The sequence below is a fragment of the Equus asinus genome, chromosome 10 (assembly GCF_041296235.1).
Source record: "Equus asinus isolate D_3611 breed Donkey chromosome 10, EquAss-T2T_v2, whole genome shotgun sequence".
NCBI lineage: Eukaryota > Metazoa > Chordata > Mammalia > Perissodactyla > Equidae > Equus > Equus asinus.
Genome location: NC_091799.1, coordinates 52,439,007 through 52,460,983, shown reverse-complemented (window position 1 = coordinate 52,460,983; position 21,977 = coordinate 52,439,007). Strand labels below are relative to the sequence as shown.

Below are 21,977 nucleotides of genomic sequence, written 5' to 3'. Positions count from 1 at the left end.
GGATAGAGAAGGGAGATGCGGGAGGTAAGGATTCAGGAACGGAGGGAGAGAGAGAAGGAGAGGAGAGAGAGAAAGGGATGGGGTTCAGTGTTTGGGTAAGACCATAAAGCATGTTAAAAAGGTGTTGCTATCTGACATCTTGTGGAAATTCTTTTATCTTTTTCTCCACATATTTGTTAAAAGCCCATTAATGTCTCATTACTGTGGTTGAGTTGCACCTATTGGGAGGATGTGTTGAAAGGCAGAAGTTCAACCTCAAGATGAGCTGGGGCCTCTCTGAGAGAGAGTCAGTGGGGGATCATTGTTATGTGTGCAGAGTTGGAGGTTGAGTGGAGGCTGCAGGGCCCCAAAGGCTCACTGAGGTCCCTCCTGGCCTCTCCAGACCCTGTGGACAGATCCTCTAGGTTGGCGTCCCGGAGAGGCCCTGGGGAGCAGCGTGCTGGGAAGGCTGCAGCAGGGATAAAGCACATGGCTTCAGCTGGAGGAGCCCCGAGGTCTGCCCCACACCTGGCTGTGTGTGCTGCTCACAGCATCAAGCAGGAGAGCTTCTTCTGCCCTCCCCTGCTGGCCGCTTCATGGGAGAGGCAGCCCAGGCTGCGGCGGACCAGGACGGTGAGGGTAGGAGGGCAGGATCAGACAGTTCTCGGGAGGGGAGTGCTGCCCAGCCTGGACATGGGGTCAGGACCCGGGAGAAGGGTCCTAAGAGAGGCTCTTTCTTTGGGAGGGATCTTCTCAGGTTACTTCTTCTGGGTCCCTGCTTCTCACCCACCCGGGTGCCCTTTGTAGCCTCTAGGTCAGTGATTCTCATGTTGGGTGATTCTGACCCCTATGGAATACTTGTACATGTCTGGAGATACGTTTGATTGTTTGACTCACGAGGAGGGAGGGGATGCTGCTGGCATTGGTGGACTTGGGCCAGGAAAGCTACCAAACGTTGTACAATCCTGTAGTAGCATAGTACACTGTTTCAACTAATGAACCAATATGGATACATTATTATAACTGAATTCCGTACTTTACCTTAGGTTTCACTCTTTGTGTTGTACATTCTATGGGTTTTGACAAAGGAATACTGACATGTATCCACTGTTGCAGTATCATACAGAGTAGTTTCATGTGCTCTACCTTTAATGCGCCCAAATGGAATTATGCCAGAGAGGTTTTCCTCTGTTTTGCTTTATTCTCTCATAATATTTTGAAGAATCATATCCCCTGCCCTGTGTACATCTAACTCCTGCCTGGGGGACCAGAGTTTGCGTACAACCCATCTTACATGTCCTCTCCCTCGTTATGGACAGGCAGGCTTGTCCCATTCCTCTACTAGAGCAATGCTATAAGGAAGATCCTCTTACACACTCCCCTAGAAATAGGTATGAGGAACCGAAACAGATGATCAGGAGCAAAATGACAGGTACACAGAGCATGTGTTCTCTTAATTTTCATCATTGTACGTTCCAGCAGCCGTGCTCCAGCAACCTTTCTCCCCACAGCCCGGTCAACTCGGGGCATGTTTTGATCCAGAGGACTGAACAGCTGCACAGTGAAATTCCATTGTTCTCTCTCTTTTTCCAGTTATTACTCTTTTCAGCATCTTTCCATTTACCTGGGTACCTCTTTCTGTGTTTTGTCTGCTTGTGACCTTCGCTCATTCCTGTACTGAAGTTCCTACTCCTTCTTCTTTTTTTTTTCTTTTTAAATATTGGCACCTGAGCTAACAATAGTTGGCAATCTTCTTTCTTTTTCTGCTTTCCCACCCCCTAAACCCCAGCTGTACGTAGTTGTATATTTTAGTTGTGGGTCCTTCTAGTTGTGGCATAGGACAATGCAAATGCTCTTTTCCCAACTTTCCATCTGCCTGTCAACTTTATCCAGGCCGTCCTCTGTTGAACAAAATCCTTCATGTTGATGTTTTCTATCTTTTCAAAATCACCTTACCATTTGTGCTTGAAAAATTTGGCTAAGAGTTCCTTCTCCACTGCTAGATCAACAAAATTATTATTCTACACTTTTTCCTGTTAACTTTATAGTCTATATTTCATATTTGTGTCTTGTTCCATCTGGATTCCACATTTGCATGTGGTCTTAGGCAGAAATTTAGATTAACTTTCCTTCATAAAATGAGGATTTTCCCAACATAAACTAGTATAGAATCCATCTTTTCCTTTGACTCCTGTAGCTGCCTTTATCATACATTAGGTTTTGATAACGCAGGCACGTTTTCTGAGACAATCAATCGCTTTAATCAGTGTCTGTGTATGTTCCACGTTTATCTTGTTAAACATGACTATGACTCTATAATGTGTCTCAATCTCTGCAAAGGCTTATGTCTCCCAATTGCTCGTTGTTATTTTCTTTTAACTTTTTATTGAGATTATGATGGTTTACAACCTTGTGCAATTTCAGTTGTACATTACTGTTTGTCAGTCGTGTTGTAGGTGCACCACTTCACCCTTTGTCCCCACCCCCATCCCCCCTTTCCCCAGTAGCCACTACTGTGTTCTCTTTGTCCACATGTTTAACTTCTGCATATGAGTGGAGTCATACAGAGATTGTCTTTCTCTATCTGGATTATTTCACTTAACATAATACCCTCAATGTCCATCCATGTTGTTGTGAATGAGACGATTTTATCCTTTTTTTGGCTGACTGGTATTCCATTGTGTGTATATATGTATATATACACCCTATCTTCTTTATCCAGTTATCAGTTGATGGACACTTAGGTTGCTTCCACGTCTTGGCTATTGCAAATAATGCTGCAATGAACACAGCGGTGCGTGGGCCTTTTGGAATTGCTGACTTCAAGCTCTTTGGATAGATACCCAGTAGTGGGATGGCTGGGTCATATGGTATTTCTGTTTTTAATTTTTTGAGAAATCTCCACACTGTTGTCCATAGTGGCTGCACCAGGTTACATTCCCACCAGTAGTGTATGAGGGTTCCTTTTTCTCCACAACCTCTCCAACACTTGTTACTTTTTTTTTTGGTTATTTTTGCCATTCTAATGAGTGTAAGGTGATATCTTAGTGTAGTTTTGATTTGCAGTTCCCTGATGATCAATGATGATGAGCATTTTTCATGTGCCTATTGGCCATCTGTATATCTTCTTTGGAGAAATGTCTGTTCATGTCACCTGCCCCTTATTTGATTGGGTTGTTTGAGTTTTTGTTGTTGAGCGGTGTGAGTTCTTTATATATTATGGAGATTAACCCTTTGTCGGATATATGATTTGGAAATATTTTTTCCCAGTTGATGGGTTGTTTTTTTGTTTCAATTCTGTTTTCCCTTGCCTTGAAGAAGCTCTTCAGTCGGATGCATTCCCATTTGTTTATTCTTTCTAGTGTTTCCCTTGTCTGAGAAGACATGGTGTCCAAAAAGATCCTTTTGATACTGATGTCAAAGAGTGTACTGCCTAGATTTTCTTCTAGAAGCCTTATGATTTCAGGTCTTACCTTTAGGTCTTTGATCCATTTTGAGTTTATTTTTGTGAATGGGAAAAAGAATGGTCATTTTCCTTCTTTTACATGTGGCTTTCCAGTTTTCCCAGCACCATTTGTTGAAGAGACTTTCTTTTCTCCATTGTATCCCCTCCACTCCTTTGTCGAACATTAGCTCTCCATAGATGTGTGGTTTTATTCCTGGGCTTTCAATTCTGTTCCATTGATCTGTTCACCTGTTTTTGTACCAGTACCATGCTGTTCTGATTACCGTAGCTTTGTAGCATGTTTTGAAGTCAGGGATTGTGCTGGCTCCAGCTTTGTTCTTTTTTCTCAGGATTGCTTTAGCAATTCGGGGTCTTTTCTTGCCCCATATGAATTTTAGGATTCTTTGTTCTATTTCTGTAAAGAATGTCATAGGCATTCTGAGAGGGATTGCATTGAATCTGTCGATTGCTTTAGGTAGAATGGACATTTTAACTATGTTTATTCTTCCAATCCGTGTGCATGGAATGTCTTTCCATCTCTTTATGTCATCATCCAATTCTTTTAGGAAAGTCTTGTAGTTTTCGTTGTATAGGTCTTTTACTTCCTTAGTTAAATTCACCCCATGGTATTTTATTCTTTTTGTTATGATTGTGAATGGTATTGTGTTCTTGAGTTCTTTTTCTGTTAGTGCATTATGAGAGTATAGAAATGCTACTGATTTATGTAAGTTGATTTTATACCCTGCAACTTTGCTGTAGTTGTTGATTATTTCTAATGGTTTTCCAATTGATTCCTTGGGGTTTTCTATATATAAGATCATGTCGTCTGCAAACAGCAAGAGTTTCACTTCTTCCTTCCCTATTTGGATTCCTTTTATTACTTTTTCTTGCCTAACTGCTCTGGTCAAAAGCTCAAGTACTGTGTTGAATAAGAGGGGTGATAGAGGGCATCCTTGTCTCGTTCCTGTTTCCGGGGGGATGGCACTCAGTTTTTTCCCATTGAGTATGATGTTGGCTGTGGGTTGTCATGTATGGCCTTTATTATGTTGAGGCAATTTCCTTCTATCCCCATTTTGTTAAGAATTTCTATCATAAATGGCTGTTGGATCCTATCAAATGTTTTCTCTGCATCTATTGAGCTGATCATGTGCTTTTTATTCCTGAATTTTTTGATGTGGTGTATCACATTGATTGATTTGCGGATGTTGAACCATCCCTGTGTCCGTGGTATAAATCCCACTTGATCATGATGTATGATCCTTTAGTTAAATTGCTGAATTCGCGTTGCCAAAATTTTGTTGAGAATTTTTGCATCTATGTTCATCAGCGACATTGGCCTGTAGTTCTCCTTTTTTGTGCTGTCCTTGTCAGGTTTTGGTATCAGAGTGATGTTGGCCTCATAGAATGTGCTAGAAAGTATTCCATCCTCCCTAGTTTTTTGGAATAGCTTGAAAAGGATTGATATTAAATCCTCTCTGAATGTTTGGTGGAATTCCCCCGAAAGCCATCTGGTGCTGGGGTTTTATTCTTTGGGATGCTTTTGATTCCTGTTTCAATCTCTTTCCTCGTTATTGGTCTGTTCAGATTGTCTGTTTCTTCTTGGCTCAACTGTGGGATGTTCTAAGAGTCTAAGAATTTATCCATTTCCTCTAGGTTATCCATTTTGTTGACATATAGTTTTTCATAGTATTCTCTTATAATCTGTTGTATTTCTGTGGTGTCTGTTGTTATCTCTCCTCTTTCATTTCTGATTTTGTCTATTTGAGCTTTCTCTGTTTTTTTCTTTGTAAGTCTAGCTAGGAGGTTGTCAATTTTCTTTCTCTTCTCAAAGAACCAGCTCCTTATTTCATTGATCTTTTCTACTGCCTTTTTTGTTTCAATAGCATTTATTTCTGCACTGATTTTTATTATTTCTCTCCTTCTGCTGACTTTGGGCTTTGTTTTTTTCTTCTTTTTCTAATTCAGTTAGGTGTAATTTGAGATTGCTTATTTGGGACTTTTCTTGTTTTTTAAGGTGAGCCTGTATTGCAATGACTTTCCCTCTTACTTTTAGCTTTTGCTGCATTCCATATGACTTGGTATGGCATGTGATCATTTTCATGTGTCTCCAGATATTTTTGATTTCTTCTTTAATTTCTTCAATGATCCATTGCTGTTCAATGGCATATTATTTAGTCTCCACATCTTTGTCCCTGTCTCAGCTTTTTTCTTGTAATTAATTTCTAGCTTTATGACATTATGATTGGAGAAGATGCTTGCTGTTATTTCAAATTTTTTAAATTTATGGACGCTTGCTTGTTTCCCAACATATAGTTTATCCTTGAGAATGTTCCGTGTCCACATGAGAAGAATGCGTATTCTGCGGTTTGGGGATGTAGTGTTCTATATATGTCTATTAAGTCCAACTGTTTTAGCTTTCTGTTTAATTCCACTGCTTCCTTGTTGATTTTCTGCCTGGATGATCTGTCCAATGATGTGAGTGGGGTGTTGAGGTCCCATACTATTATTGTGTTATTTTTGATGTCTTCTTTTAGGTTTGTTAATAGTCGCTTTATGAACTTTGGTGCTCCGGTGTTGGGTGCATAGAAATTTATAAGCATGATTTCTTCTTGATGCGGTGTCCCTTTGATCATTATATATTACCCCTCTTTGTCTCTCTTCACCTTCCTTATCTTGAAATCTACTTTGTCTGATATAAGCATTGTGACAACCACTTTCTTTTGCTTGCCATTAGCTTGGAGTATCCTCTTCCACCCCTTCACTTTGAGCTGGTATTTGTCATTGGGGCTCAGATGTGTTTACTGGAGGCAGCAAATTGTTGGATCTTGTTCTTTAATCCATCTTGCCACTCTGTGTCTGTTTATTGGAGAGCTCAATCCATTTACATTCTGGGTGATTATTGACGTATGAGGGCTTAATGCCATCATTCTGTCACTCATTTTCCGATTTTCCTGCATTTCCTTTGTTTCTCGTCCTGTGTGTTTTGGTCTACACATTGAGTTCTGCAGTTTGTTATGCTATGTTTCTTAGTTTATTCCTTATTTATTTTTTATGTCTTTGTTCTACTTTTTAGTTTAGTAGCTACCCTGAAGTTTGTATTCAGAATCTCGTGCATAACATAGTCCGTTTTCTGATGGCCTCTTCTTTCCGTAGTCTAAACTGATTCAGTCCCTTTCCTCCTCTCCTCCTGAGTTATTATTCTTGTATCTTATCCAGCTTCTGTTCTGAGTTTGTGGTCAAAGTGACGAGATTGTCTTTGTTTTTGATCTTTTCCTTCCTTTTATCCTAATGCTACAGCTGAATATTTGCTATCCTATTCTGATTCTATCTATTTGTCTCCTTCCCCTGTCTTTTGTGACCCCATTCTCCCTTTTTTCCCTTTTTCAGCTATGAGGGCCTTCTTGAGGATTTGTAGTGGAGGAGTGGGTCTCGTGGCTATGAAGTCCCTCAGCTTTTGTTCGTCTGGGAAAGATTTAATTTCTCCTCATATCTGAAGGGTATTTTTGCTGGATAGAGTGTTCTTGGCTGAAGATTTTTATCTTTCAAACTTTAGAATATGTCATTCCATTCTCTCCTAGTTTGTAAGGTTTCTGCAGAGAAATGTTCCTAAAGTCTGATAAGGGTTGCTTTGTAGGTTATTTTCTTCTGCCTTGCTGCCCTGACTATTCTTTCTCTGTCACTCACTTTTGCCAGTTTTACTACTATATGCCTTGAAGTAGGTCTTTTTACATTGACAAATTGAGAAGATCTGAAATCTTCCTCCACACACATTTCCCTCTCATTCCCTCGATTTGGGAAGCACTCTGCTATTATTTCTGTGAACAAGCTTTCTGCTCCATTCTCCTTCTCCTCACCTTCTTGGATACCTATAATTCTTATGTTGCATTTCTTCATTGAGTCAGATATTTCTTGGAGACTTTTTTAATTTCTTTTTAGTCTCAGTTCTCTCTCCTGCTCTGTCTGGAACAATTCAACATGCCTATGTTTTTTTTTTTTTTCTGCTTTATCTCCCCAAATCCACCCCTGGTACATAGTTGTATATCTCAGTTGTAGGTCCTTCTAGTTGTGGCATATGGGATGCAGCCTCAATGTGGCCCGAGGAGCAGTGCCATGTCCACGCCCAGGATCCAAACCCTGGTCCGCCACAATGAAGCATGCGAACTTAACCACTCGGCCATGGGGTTGGCCCCGTCAACATGTCTACCTTCAATTATGCTGATTTTCTCCTCTGTGGTGTCCACACAAGCATTCGAGGAATCTGTATTTTGTTTTACTCTTCCATTAAGCCTTTCATCTCTAGTATTTCTGACTGATGCTTCTTTATAGTTTCAGTCTCTTTAGTGATGTAGTTCCTGAACTCACTGAATCATTTCTCTATATTCTCTTTTACCTCATTGAGTTTTTTGATGATAGCTATTCTGAATTTCATTGTTGTTTAGTCTACTCATTTCTGACTCCTCAGGACAGAATTCTGAATATTTGTTTTCTTTCTGGTCTGGAGTTTTGATGAACGGTGTGATGCTGGAAGGGTGGGTTTTTCCCATTTTGATATTATTCTGTGGCAGTTACAGCCTATCGCCACTGGATGGGGGTTGAGAGCCACATATTCTGAGCCCTATGCCTTCAGCTGAGATGGCACAGCACAGCACGGGTTGGGGGGGTGCATTTTCCTTTGTGTGCAGTCCCTGGTTTCCTGATCAGCTCTGCTATCTGGTCTCCTGGGGTCTTGGCTTGATGAGGTCACCCCATGCAATAGCTTTTGCCAGGTTAGAGGGCTTCCCTCTAGGCTGCGAGGACCTTAGGGAGTTCTGGGAGGTTCTGCAGGCATGTGACCCCTCCCCTGATCCTTCCCTCACAGCTCCTTCTGCAGGACGATTGCAGTCTTTAGGGAAGGGAGTGAAATCTCTCTTAACACATTCCAGCTCCTCTGAGGGGGGCTCCCGCGTCTCCACACCCCCATCATTTGGCTGCTGTCACTCTCTATGGATTCCTGTGCTTTTAGGGCATTTTCTGTTCAAATATGGTTGCTCCTTTTTGTTGTATGTTGGAGGGGAGAGAGTCCCAGGCAAGCTCACTCTGCCATGACACTGATGTCCCCAATTACTCATTTTAGAAGGTTAGTATAGTTTTGCCCTATTTTTGTTTTCCAGAAGGAAATTTCGATAGTGTTAAATTTACACTCAGTTCACAGGAATTGGAAGTGCGTTTGCACCAATGGTATAATTTGGGGAACAACTGACATCATAACCACACTAGCTCATCCCATCCAAGAGTGTAGACAGGTTTTCATGTATTCAGATCACCTACATTTTCACTAGTAGTTAAAATTTCTGTCTTTGGAGGTATTGCAAGCTTTGGGTTAATTCCTATACATTTTATAACAGAGGATGCCAAAGTGTGATATGAGGAACCCTGGGGTCCACAGTCCCTTCCTTTTCCACTTACATCTGAGGATGGGTTTTGTCATATCGTTGCCTGGAAGAACATACTGCCACAGACTGAACGAGAAGCAGATACAATGATCAGGCTGTCTCCTCTCAACTCAGACATTGGACATGTTTCAAAAATGTAAAACAAGGCCACTCTCCTCACTAAATGTTTTTTAATATGTACTTTCTTAAAAGCATGTTACTTGTATTAACATGAAATAAGTGTATATTGCTCTTTTAAATGTACTAATAGCTAAATATTTTTGAAGATTCTCAGTTTTAATGTCTAATTGGGTAAAAACTGATAGAGGTCTTTAGGGGCCTCAGTAACTTTTGAGTGTGGAGGATCTGAAGACCAAAATGCCTGAGGGCTGTTTCTTCACAGTTTGTGTTACTGTTGGAAATGTTATCTTACTATTTACTTAAATCCTATGTGTTGAATGATTGTTCCTGGTGTAATACCATGGGAAAGGCTATGAGTCTTGTGAATTGATCTGCCTTCTGCAGCGTTGTGTTCTCCTGTTGTTGTCACGTGTCACATGCTGACCTTTGATCTTTTCCAGGTGGGTGATTACGTTCTTCCCTTCCAGTCCTGAGGCTCCTTCTTTCTTTTTCTCACCGCTCATGACTGTCGGTTCCACACTGAAGAACAGCAGAGACAGTGAGTAGCCTTCTCTTCCTCCTCATCCTAAAACACTGCCTCTGAAGTTTCCCCTTTTAGTAGACTTTTTGCTAAATTTGTGGGATATCTTCCTTATCTAGCTAGGAAAGTCCCCTTCCACACATGTTGCAAAGAGACTTTTTCAAAAACCCTAAATAGAGGTACGTATATCCAATGATTATGTGGTACACCTAAAACTAGTACAGTGTGTATGTCAATTATAGCTCAGAAAAAAATCACAAATGGGACTTGATTTTTAGAAAGTATATTCCTTCCTTGATTGAAATAATTATACGATTTTTCTTTATTCTTTCTATATTTCTTTATTCTTATGATGAGTCGCATGATAGCTTTTCTGATGCCCAACCATCCTTGTCATTCACAGGATAAACCAACACCACTTGATCATAATATACTATTTTTCATAAACCACTGGATTTGGCTAGGTTATGTCTTAGTATGGATTTTAAAATCTGCATAAATAGGGCAAGCACGAATTTCTGTTCTTAGAAACATTCTACTTGGTTTTAGAATCAAGTTTGCATTAACCTGATCAAATGAGTGGAGCAGTTTTCACATATTTTTTCTCCTTTTTGAAGAACATGTATAATATTCTCACCAAATCTTCCTTGAAAGTTTAGGAGAGGTCACCTGTAAATCCACTGGGGCCACAATATTGGGGAGGGACAGTCGCTGACTAACCATTTAATTTCTTTTGCTTTTTTTTTCCAATTTATTGCTATTTTTTTAAATTGCAGTAACATTGGATTATAACATTATATAGCTTTTGGATGTACATCATAATATATTCTGAATTCTGTTAGATTACCTCATGTTCACCACCCAAAAACTAATTATAGTCCATCTCCTCACATGTGAGCCTAGTCACCACTTTTGTTGCCCCCACCCCGCCCCGATGGTAACCACCTATCATTTTCCATTGCTATGTGCCCATCAAGGGACGAGTGGATAAAAAGATGTGGTATTTATACACCATGGAATACTACTCAGCCACATGAAATGAGGAAATCCAGCCATTTGTGACTACATGGATGGACCTTGAGGGTATTATGCTGAGTGAAATAAGTCAGAGGGAGAAAGTCAAATACCGTATGATCTCATTCATAAGTAGAAGGTAAAAACACTGACATTTAATTTTTTAAAACTAATTTCATTATTCAGGGCTGCTATTTTTTCTTGCATCAGTTTTGAAAGTTTACATTTTTCTAAGAGTGTATTTATTTCATCTACTGTTTCCAACTTAACTTGTATTTTTCTTACTATTGTTATTAATTTTAAAAATATCCATTTTTTGTTGTTAGTTCCCAATGTTAATTTTGAGTTTTGTTGTTGACATCTTGTCCCTTTTTTCTCTATCTTGTTAATCTTTCCAATAACCTGATTTTGCTTTTATTAAGCATGATTGTTTTCTTCATAAAGTTTCTTAATGAATACATTTAAAGCTGTGTATTTCCTTCATAGTACTCTTTCAGGTTAAAATTTGACTTTTGATGCTTCAATCATTTAACTGTAAATATTTTTACATTTGATTTGTGTTTTCCTGTTGAAACAGAAGAATATTTAATAATCACTTTAGCTTCCAAATCTAGCTGGTCATAAAGCTATTCCTTCTCTATCAATTTCTAGTTTACTGCACTATAATCTATATAATATTTATACTTTCTAATTGATAGGGGATGTTTTTATCTGCTAACATGTACTCAGTTTTTGAAAAAGTCCTCTATGTGCTTGAAATCAATGTTTAATCTCCCTTTCTTAAGAGTCTAAATATATCCAATAGCTAAAATCTGAACATTCTAATTGCATTTTAATTAATAATTCCCAACTGACATTTCTGAACTCTATTAAAATGTCTACAATTTTTTATCTATTGTTGATTTAGCTGTTACTATTTATATCTATTTTCCTTTAGTTGTATTGATTATCTACTACTTAATATCCAGGTATACTGTTATAGAGATGATTGATCCTCATGCTGGTTTCTACAATGTTATTCTATACTTAAGCAACTATTCCTCTTTGTCTCTTGGAGTGTGTGTGTGTGTGTGGAATTTTGAAATTCTGCATGAATCTAAACTAAGAATATTATCTTCACAGCCAAAATAACGAGATCACACGTAAAATCAACTAAATTAATAATAATCCCTTAATATTATTCATGCGTAGCCATTTATTCATTCCATAATCAAAGTGTTCTTGGAGCTTTAACAATAGTTTACACCAGTTTACCTAAATCAGGATGTAATCTAGTACCTGCATTGCACCTGGGTGCCATGCCTCTTAAATTGCTCTTCATTCTTCTCATGACTCTGGTACTGATGAGACGAGAACAATTGCTCTGTGGAATGTCCCACCCTCTGGATTATCTGATTGCTGCTTAGGATGTTATTTAAATTGATCCACCATTCTAAGTGCAATGATCATTCATTTACATGATCAGCTTTGGCCAATTGTGCACATTTTCAAACTGGTTCCCACATCCTTTTAACATTAACCCATAACTCAGTGAAAGTTTCATCTCAGGCTGAGACAAGACATCCTAGGCTTGCTTCCATGCCCAGGCCATTTCTCCAGGGAAGCTTGGTTCCTTTTAGTGGCATATGGTAATAGAGACAGTATCATTATTGTTTCCTTAAATCCATTTTGTCTGTTTCAAGATTGCTGACTCAGCTTTCACTTGGTACATATTTGCCTGACATATACTTGTCCATCCTTTCATTTTCAAACTTTATGTTCAGTTCCTTTAGAACAGTAAATGCAAAATATGAAGTAAGACAGCAGAAATGAGTACCATTAAAGTAATATCTAAATAAATGTAGATGATTGAAATAGTCAATGAAAAGACAAAGACTCTCAGAGTAAAAATATTTTTTATCCCCAAGATCCAAATACTTGTTTTCTAGAACATGCACATTATTCAAGAGAATATGACCCTGACCATCTACATCTGTTTAATGGTTCCAAACATGGGAGCTCTTCTATATTTCAGTCACTTTTAGTAAAAACCCAGTACCAAACTATGCCTTGAGCACTCAATATACTGATCTCATTTTATCTTGATCACAATACTGAATGGGAAACACTGTTATGATTTACTCTGTCTTACTGATGAAGATTATGAAACCCAGAAAAGTTGAGGAAATTGTTCAATAGAATAGAGCTCTTGAATTGCCATATTATTGTGTTAGAGCCTATGGTTTAACGACTGGGCTTCAGTCTGTTTCTGATCTGAGCAGATGCAGCATCCTGGCCTGGTCAGAACTGGAGCACGGGGACTGAATTCATCCTCATTGGCTTCTCCACCTTCCCCCAGCATCTCCTGCCTGCCTTCTTCCTGCTTTTCCTGCTGATGCACCTGTTCACGCTGCTAGGGAACCTGCTCATCATGGCCACCATCTGGAGCGAGCGCAGCCTCCACACGCCCATGTACCTCTTCCTGTGTGCCCTCTCTATCTCTGAGATCCTGTTCACTGTGGCTGTCAGCCCTCACATGCTTGTGGACATGCTCTCCACCCATCACTCCATCACCTTTGTGGCCTGTGCCAGCCAGATGTTCTTCTCCTTCACGTTTGGCTTCACCCACTCCTTCCTGCTCATGATCATGGGCTATGACCGCTACGTGGCCATCTGTCACCCTGTGCGCTACAATGTGCTCATGGGCACCTGAGGCTGTGTCCGTCTTGTGTCCTGGTCCTGGGTTGATGGCTCAGTCATGGGGATGATGGTGACATAGATTGTGTTTCACCTCACCTTCTGTGGGTCTAATGTGATCTACCATTTTGGGTGCCATGTGCTTTCCCTCTTGAAGTTGTCCTGTGGGAGGGAGACATCCTCTGTCACCTTGGGTGTGATCCTGGTCTGTCTCATGGCTCTGATGGGCTGCTCTTTCCTCATCTTCCTCTCCTATGTCTTCATTGTGGCCACCATCTTGAGAATCCCCTCTGCTGAGGGCCGGCACAAGACCTTCTCCACATGTGTGTCCCACCTCACTGTGGTGGTCGTGCACTACGGTTTTGCCTCCATCATCTACATCAAACCCAAGGGCCCTCATTCTATGGACAGTGACACCCTGATGGCCATGACCTATACATTCTTCACCCCCTTTCTTAGCCCAATCATTTTCAGCCTGGAAACAAGGATCTGAAGATCGCCATGAGGAAGACCTTCATCAGCAAGCTCTTTCCCAAGGACTCCTGAAGTGCCCGGTTTTGTGGCAGGGGATGTGGTGGGTGGAGGCACTTCAGTCTTCCACCTGTCAAAGGCGAAGTGTTACACTTCACTGTGATGATTCCTGTCTGTGAATTCCCCTCCTCCCCCTCAGCAAGTGCTCTGTAAATTCTAGGTTTCTGTTTTCTCTCCTTTCCCCCAGGCTGGTTGACCTCATTCCTCCTGGATTCACGGGGGAGACAACCTCCCCAAGATTGACCTTGTGTGTCAACTTCCTTCTGTCCCCTGTGCTGAGAGTGGGTTGTCCATGGAGGACGGGATGCCCACATCACTGTGTTGGGAACCTGTGTGCATGGTTTCTCTTGAATGTGTGAATGAGGGGTGCTTGATCTACTCAAAACAATGACACAAACAGCACAGTGAGTCGGCACCTGCTGTATACCACGGATTGTGATCTGTGCTTCAGATAGTTCATCTTTCTCATTGTCACTGTCTTGTTGAGGAAAGGAAAGCATTTTTGATGGGGAAAATTAGTTTTCATTTTCAGTTAGTCACATTTTAGAAGGAAGGGGTTGTCCTCCTATAAGTTGCCTTTGTTGGCTGAGCTGAAGATGCTCTAAGGATGCAACTTGCGGGGGGGGGGGATCTGAATTTCTCCTTGTGAGAAAAGAAATGTGTAGAGAGATGGGGCAAAGACCTAGAGAGGGATGAGGAAGTGGTGGCTGCGTTGAGGGAAATGGGAGGGGCAGGATGAAATGCCCAATGGCTGCCAGTTGACCAGGAACCAGGGGAGGTGATGGGCCGGTGACTGGTGAAGACACTGGAGGAAAGAGCAGGGAGGAAACGGGCATGTTATAAGGTTTATAAGCTTGCCTTAGAGTACTCGATGTAAATCTTCTTCCCCGACTCCCTCAAAATCCCCAATGAAAACCTACTTCTCTTTCATGTGTTGTAGAGTCAGATACTGAGGGGATGTGCATCCATAGGCTGGCTCTGCCTCAAAACGGGGCACGAGAAGAGGCAGGCAGCCCCTTTGGGTTACACCCCGTTTTTAACTGAGGAAAGGGACACAATGAGGTTCAGGACTTGTCCAGGGTCACAAAGCCAGGGAGGTGCAGGGATGCAGTGTGGGCTTGGCTGAGTGAGTCCTCTGTGGCAGGAGTGAGGCCAGCGTGAGTCTGCAACTTGGGGACCCATCACAGTCACCTGGGGGCTGGCTAAGTCACAGGCTGCTGGGCCCACCCCAGAGGGTCTGAAAGGGGCTGTAGGATCTGCATTTCTAACACGACCCCAGGTGATGCTGCTGGTGGTCTGGGGGTGACACTGTGGGAACCGTGCTCTACAGGATCTGCAGAGAAGATTGGGGAGTGCTGGTCTGCAGACGCTTTAGCTCAAAGATGAAGCCGGACATCTGTGTCAGAGACGGAGTAACTTTCCCTCTCTCTCTCTCTCTTCTCCTCCATCCTCCCTCCCTCCGCCCCTTCCTCCCTTTCTTCCTTCCTTGATAATAGTTATGCTGGTAATAGCTCCAGTTTTTTGAGCATTATCATCAGCTAGGTGTGGGATTTGAGAAACAGCTTTAAGGAGATACAATTCATACACCATGTAACTCGTCCATTCAAAGATATGTGTAATCATCACCACAGTCAGTTCAGGGCATTTTCATCACCTCCAGAGAAACCCTGTACCCTTCAGCTATCACCCGACTTTCCCCACCTCCCTCCAGCCCTAAGTAAGTGCCAATCTACTGTCTCTATCGATTTGCCTGTTCTGGACATTTCACACAATAGAATCATACAATATTTATGCTTTCGTGACTGGCTTCTTTCTCTCAGTGTAACGTTTTCAAGGTTCATCCACATTGTAGCATGCATCAGTGCTTCATTTCCTTTTAAGGCTGAATAATATTGCATTCTACGGATATACTGCATTTTGTCTACCCATTCATCTGATGATAGATACTCGGTTTGTTTCCACGGTTTGGCTGTCGTGAGTGATGCTGCTCTAAATATTCGCGTGCTGGTTTTTGTGTGGACACGTTTTCCTTCGGGGCTGTATACCTAGGAGTGGAACTGACGGCTGGTGTGGTAACTGTGCGTAACCATTTGAGGAAATGACAGATGTTTTCCACAGTGGCTGCATCATTGTACATTCCAACTAGCGTTGGAGGACGGTCTGATTTCTCCACATCCTCGACAGCACTTGTTATTATCTAACATTTTTATTAGAGTCAGCGTTGCATCCCATCTTTCTTTAAAATGTTGATATGTTGTTCATTGGGAATTTTTTGCATTAATTTTGATTTTTAAAAATATTACATTAAACATAATTTGTCTTGATCACTGAATTTTGTGGTGGCCCCTTCAATTTGGTTGTATGGCGGGGGCCTCATTTACCTGACCCTAGTCCTGATCATGCCAGACTCTCCCCACGCTGAGACCCCAAAATAACCTTGCATTTCTTTTCCCTGCAAAAGACCAAAAACTAGGAGCCATCATTAGCTCTCTGGTTGTGGAAAATAGGGACAAGCGCCCAAAGGTCAGTGTGAATGCAACCAGGGTCCAGGGCTGATGCCCTGCACACCACAGGGGTGGAGACCCTACCCCAAGGGGCCCTGTCCTGCCTTCCGTTATTCAGCTTCCACTTTCTGAAGCTCCCCTACCCCCGGCATTCCTAGCTGTCTGCCATTCGTTGCTCATGGTCCCCTAAGAGCACATTCTTGGGTATCTCCAAGGTGGGGACAGAGCCCAGAGAGGTGGTTAAAAGGCCTGGAGCACAGAGAAGGGCTGTCGATGGGCAGATCTGCAGACATCAGGGGAGCTCCTCCTGCGCTAATTGGAGCCAAGCGTTTCCATTCTAGCTGCTGGAGGCAAAAGCCAGCTTGAGAGATACACTTTGCTGCCTTCACTCCTCTTGCTCTGCTCTTCCAAAATCAGGACCCCGACCCCCTTGCTGGGGATGAAAGTCCAGTCCTGTCTCAAGGACGTTTTCCTCCTCCTCCAGCCCAGCCCCCCAGGCTTTGTGTCCAGCAGCCAGAGGGATCTTTCTAAAGGGTATCTGAAGAATCACCCTCTGCTTACACCATTAGGACGCAGCACAAACCTCGTGTGGTTGGGTCTGTGCTTCATTGCCAACTTTATTCTCCTGCCCTCCCCACCTCTGCAGCCCAACTAGCTCCTGTTCCTGCAATAAACCAAGCACACTTGTACCCCAGGAGCTTTGCACATGCCTCTGCCGCTACCTGGAACACCCTGCCCCTGGCTTACTCCCACACATCCTTGGATCCCACTTCAGAAGACACCTCCTCAGGAAAGCCTTCCTTGATTTCCCTATGCTGGGTCACCACCCCTGTTAGAAGCCCTCGTAGCAACTCACTTCTTTTCCCCACGGCTTTGAGCACGATTTATCATATACAGCAATTACTGTGATTATCTGTTTAATATTCACATCCTCCCTCTCAACTGCAAACATCAGGGTAATGTCTAATCAGTTCAATATTGTGTCCCAGTGAAGTCTAAAGACGTGCAGGGCACACTGTCGGTGCTCAATAAATGTTTATTGGTCACTGCTGCAGGGTTTACCATCCTCGGCACTGTTGACATTTGGGGACAGCCCGTCCTCCGTGGTGGGGTCCGCTCTGCACACTGTGGGAGGTTGAGCAGCATCCCTGGCCTTGACCCACCAGACATTGTAGCACGTCCCCCTAATTCAGTCCTTCAGTTGCAACAACCAAAACCATCTCCAGAACCTTCCGCGTTGTCCCCTGGGGGGCACTGGTGAGGCCCCTGGAGTACAGAGGAGGGAGACCTGGCTGATGTGACCTGAGCTGTGCAGTCACCACTCTTGGTGGCCCTTAGCACTTGGCCCATGTCTTGGTGAGAGCCCTGGTGTTTCTCTGTGTGTCAGCCCAGCAAGCACCATGGAAACGCTTCCAAGGCCGGGAACAGCAGTGGGCCCTCTCTGCACTCCCAAAACTACCACAGGATTTGAGGCGCAGATGGCACAAGTACTTGTTAAGTCGACCTTAAAAAGCTGGCGTTTAATGAATGCTTACTGTGTGCCAGTCACTGTCAATATCCCTGCACAGATGATGTTATTTAACTACCAGAACCATCCTACAAGCGGCCACATTATTATTAAACTCATTTTAATAATGGGAAACTGAGGCTAGGAGACGGGATGTGATTTAACCAAGCACGCTGCTTCATCGCTTAACCACTGCACAGCCCTACCTGCAGGTCAGAGCATCTCTCTGTCTCCCGAGAGAGCAAGTTCTCACCTGGCTCCCTCCCTATCAGCTGTCACCATGGCGATGAGTCACACAGACCATTCATGGATGCTAGGAGCCAGAGAGGAGACTGTTCCTGGGGAGGGGAATTCTGGGAGAAGAGGGGCAGGTCAGGAAGCTCACTGGAGTAGCACCTCTCCCAACGGCACCCACTGCTGGACCACCACCATCTCCACTGAGGCCCCGCACCTTCAACCTTGCTGACAACCCAGACAGACACATCAAATCTGTGACTCCAGTTGGTCATTTCCTACACACGCCTCTCCCTCTGATGCAACCCTTGTCCAGCCAAACTTGAAATTATAATATCACCCTAACTACTGTTTACTGAGGATGTGCACATGCCAGGCACTGTGCTATGCCCTTCTCAAGCGCTGTCTTGCTTCAGTCTCATGACTGCCTTAGAAGGGAGGTTCTTTTGCTTTCTTACAGGGTAGGCTCAGAGAGGGCAAGTGACCTGCCTGAGGACACTCCATAATGTAGGGAAGAGCCAGTTTTCCCACAGTTGATCCAAGAGTGTTAACAAAACTGACATTTTTTTGTCCATCCAATTGGATGAATAAAAATTGTACCTCATGATTACTTTCAATTATCCTCATTCTGCCAAATTAATATTTTTAATAAATATTTGAGAGCCTACCATATGCCACGGAGGCACACAGCAGTGGACAAAATGGTCTGAGTCCCTGACTTCCTCAAAGCCGCAGTCTAAGGCAGAGACAGACAATATCTGATCAGCAGATTTACACGAGGTGGTGAGAAGCACATGAGAGACAAATAAAGCAGATCAAGAGAGAAGGGACATGGCCAGGGGAGTTTCTATTTTGTTTGCTATGGTTAGAGAAGGGCTCTCTGCTGTTTGAGCAGAAGTGCCTCCAAGGAACTCAGATTGGGTTGCTATTTTCTCAGATAGGAAAGACTGTGGGAGGAAGGAGTGTGTGTGTGTGTGTGTGTGTGTGTGTGAGGGAGAGGGAGAGAGAGACTGGGAGGAAGAGGAGGAGAAGGGTGAGGAGGAGGGGGAGAAGGAGGAGGAAAGAGAGCGGAGAGAGAAGGAGGCTATGAGGGCGGGGTGGAGGAAGAGAGGGGAGAGAGGGAGGGGAAAGAGATAGAGAAAGGGAGGAGGGAGGGAGGGAGAGAGAGAGCACGATAACAACAAAGAGAATGTCCAAAAGCTGGTTCTGGGCTCATTAAATTTGAGATGCCTACCAGATCCCTATGCAGAGATGTTGAGTAGCCAGCTTTATGGGGATAAAGATAACAATTTGGGGATCACCTGTGTGCAGAGGTTCATGAGGCCACCATACATCATGGGATCCCCAGGGAGAGAGGGACGCTGATGAAGTCCAAGGGTTGAATGGTTTTACTGGATGCCTTGGGTTCCACTGTACAAATGAACCCATATTTGCTTATGAGGCCTTTATCAACGCATATATGAAATGCTTTCCAATCAAAAATGTCCCTGCTCTGAACATCCTTTTATTGACACAGATGTGGAATATATCTCTAAGTGTCGATCTAATTAAGTGAGAAAAGGGAAGCAGGATTTAAACCCAGGTCACTCTGACCTCAAACATAGCTCCCCGCACCCCGTTTCCCACTGGTTTGCTGCATTGTGAGGATTACACTGGTCCAGCCAAGAAACATTTGTTAATCAGTTGTATCTTCCAAGTACCATGTTGGTGCTGGGTGGGATGGTGAGCAACATGGACACACTTCCTGACCTCAGGAGGCTGATGGCCTGAGGGACCACAAGAAGTTAGCATAAGACATTGGGGGCCCAGCTCATTGTGGGTACACACCACTTTCCAGGTTCTCTTTCCATTTGGATCCCAGAAGGATCCAAGGCCAAACTGTCCTTTAATGAAGAAAATGAAAGGGCCAGCTTATATTGTTGTCTCGATTGGCTTTGCCGCCAGAGAGAGGAGCATCTTGGATCAGTGTGAAAGCGTTCCGCAGGAATTCCTGCAAGACTAAAGCTGAATTTAAAATCATGCAGCAGTCCTCAATCTGTAGACATACTCCACCAGCCTCCCAAGGATGCATGCTCCAGGGCATGGCAGGTTGCAATTGACCACCTGTGGTATGAAAGACTGAGGTTGCCAGGTTGTTTGATTTGAGGATGGGCTAGACTCCCCGGATGGAAGATCCACAAAACCCACTAAAGGAAGACCACGTGTGAAACAGTGGGTGGGGAGGACTTGGGTTCAGTAAACACCTTCATTGGAAGCCTGGCTCTGCTAAGCTGCCTGATCTTGGATGAGTCGTGCAACCGTTTCCCCAGCTTCCCCTCTGTCAAATGGGGTGGACATGACTTTATCTGCCCTTACGCCCTGTTGTGAGGCTGTAATGAGATGATGCCACGAGATGATGTGAGGCTGTAGTGAGATGATGACATAACGAAAATGAAGTACATCATGTATTCTGCAAGGACGGTGCTCTGGGTTCACAGTCTTGACTGAAATTGTTTCCCACGTCCTCCCACTTCATGTTGACATGCGATGTTTTTACTGCTCAAGTCGTAGAGAAAGACTGAATCAGCTTTAGGACAAACAATGTGTAGTTTACTATTCAACTTCAGCAGGAATACACGTATTTTCTATTTTGTTAACTTTGACATTTATTTATTGCTTGTGCATTTTAATTACATCTGTTGTTGAGTACAACAGTATCACCATAAACTGGTGTCCATTAAGTGTTATTACAAATTCTTCTTCTAAAATAAGGGCATATATTCATATTCAGAAACAAATTTGTCAGGGAAACCTCTTTTTAATTGAAACATGTGACATATAACACTGTGTGAGTTCAAGGTGTACAACGTGCTGCTTGAATTCATTTATATGCTGCAATGTGATTACCGCTGTAACACCAGCTAATGCCTCAACCACGTCTCATAATTGTCTTTTCTTTTTCGTGGTGGGCACAACTAGGATCTAGTCTCTTAACAACTTTGAGATTTATGATACAGTATTGCTGTCTACAATCACCGTCCTGTGCATTCGATGTCCTGGGCTTGTTTGTCTACTGGTTTCAAATTTCTCCCTTTAAACAGCATTTCCCCGGTTCTCCCACCCCCCATGCCTGGCGAGACCATTCTACTTTACTTTTATGAGGTGGGTTGTTTAGACATAGGTGACATCATCAAGTAGCTGTCTTTCCCCTAAATACACACACTTTCAATGAATTATAAACACTATTCAGTGCACTCAACCTCAAGTCCCCCCTTGTGGAGAAAGGGAAGAGCATAGAGGCTGTGTGACCACGGCACACACCTTCATCTTGGGCTCTGCTCTCACTGTTGGGCCTCAACACAGCGTTCCTGCCCGGCCAGTGTGACCTGTAACTCTGCAACACAGCCGGCAACTTCTCGTGGTGGCACTTTTTCCTCGAACTGTAGAGACTTCTCTTTCTCTCCACAACAGCTCAAAATTCACACTTGAAATGTAGGGATTTCCTCAATTTTTTCTGTGAGTCTGCTTATTACTGTTTCTAACTGCTACTGCACAGAGCTGTGCAATGCTGAAAATTAGGGTGTTTTGTTCTCCTCTGCTATAACCTGTCTTGGTCTTCTGTAGCTTTATACTATCCATGTTGTATTTACCTGTTGCTGCTTGGTAGAGGGTTGCATCTGGCGTCTTCCAATTCTCTTTGCAATCTGGATTTATGGTGGTGGGAGTAAGCAGACCACCCTGGTTTCTGGCAGAAGAACAGGTTCCAGGTGTAATGCTACCTGACAAAGTGTCCCGCAGTGGGCAGGAATTATGAAATCTAATTTTCTCTGTGTTACAATCTCACACATTTCTTCACCACAAATGCGCTCCTGACATTGTTTAACCAATGTTGGTACATTTGGATACAGCCGACGAGGCTCCTTTTAAACCTTAAGGCATCAGATAAATAGGTTCCTACGTGTATACAGGGTGCCACTTCTCATGGTAGCATCTGGTAATCCAGTTTAGCTATTTCCAAGGAATTCCTCCGAGATGA

General features: G+C 43.0%; 1 pseudogene; it reads left to right on the top strand.

The window, feature by feature from the left end:
• Nucleotides 1–575: 575 nt before the first annotated feature.
• LOC123289413 (olfactory receptor 10H3-like) lies at nucleotides 576–13,732 on the top strand (annotated as a pseudogene).
• Nucleotides 13,733–21,977: the final 8,245 nt, after the last annotated feature.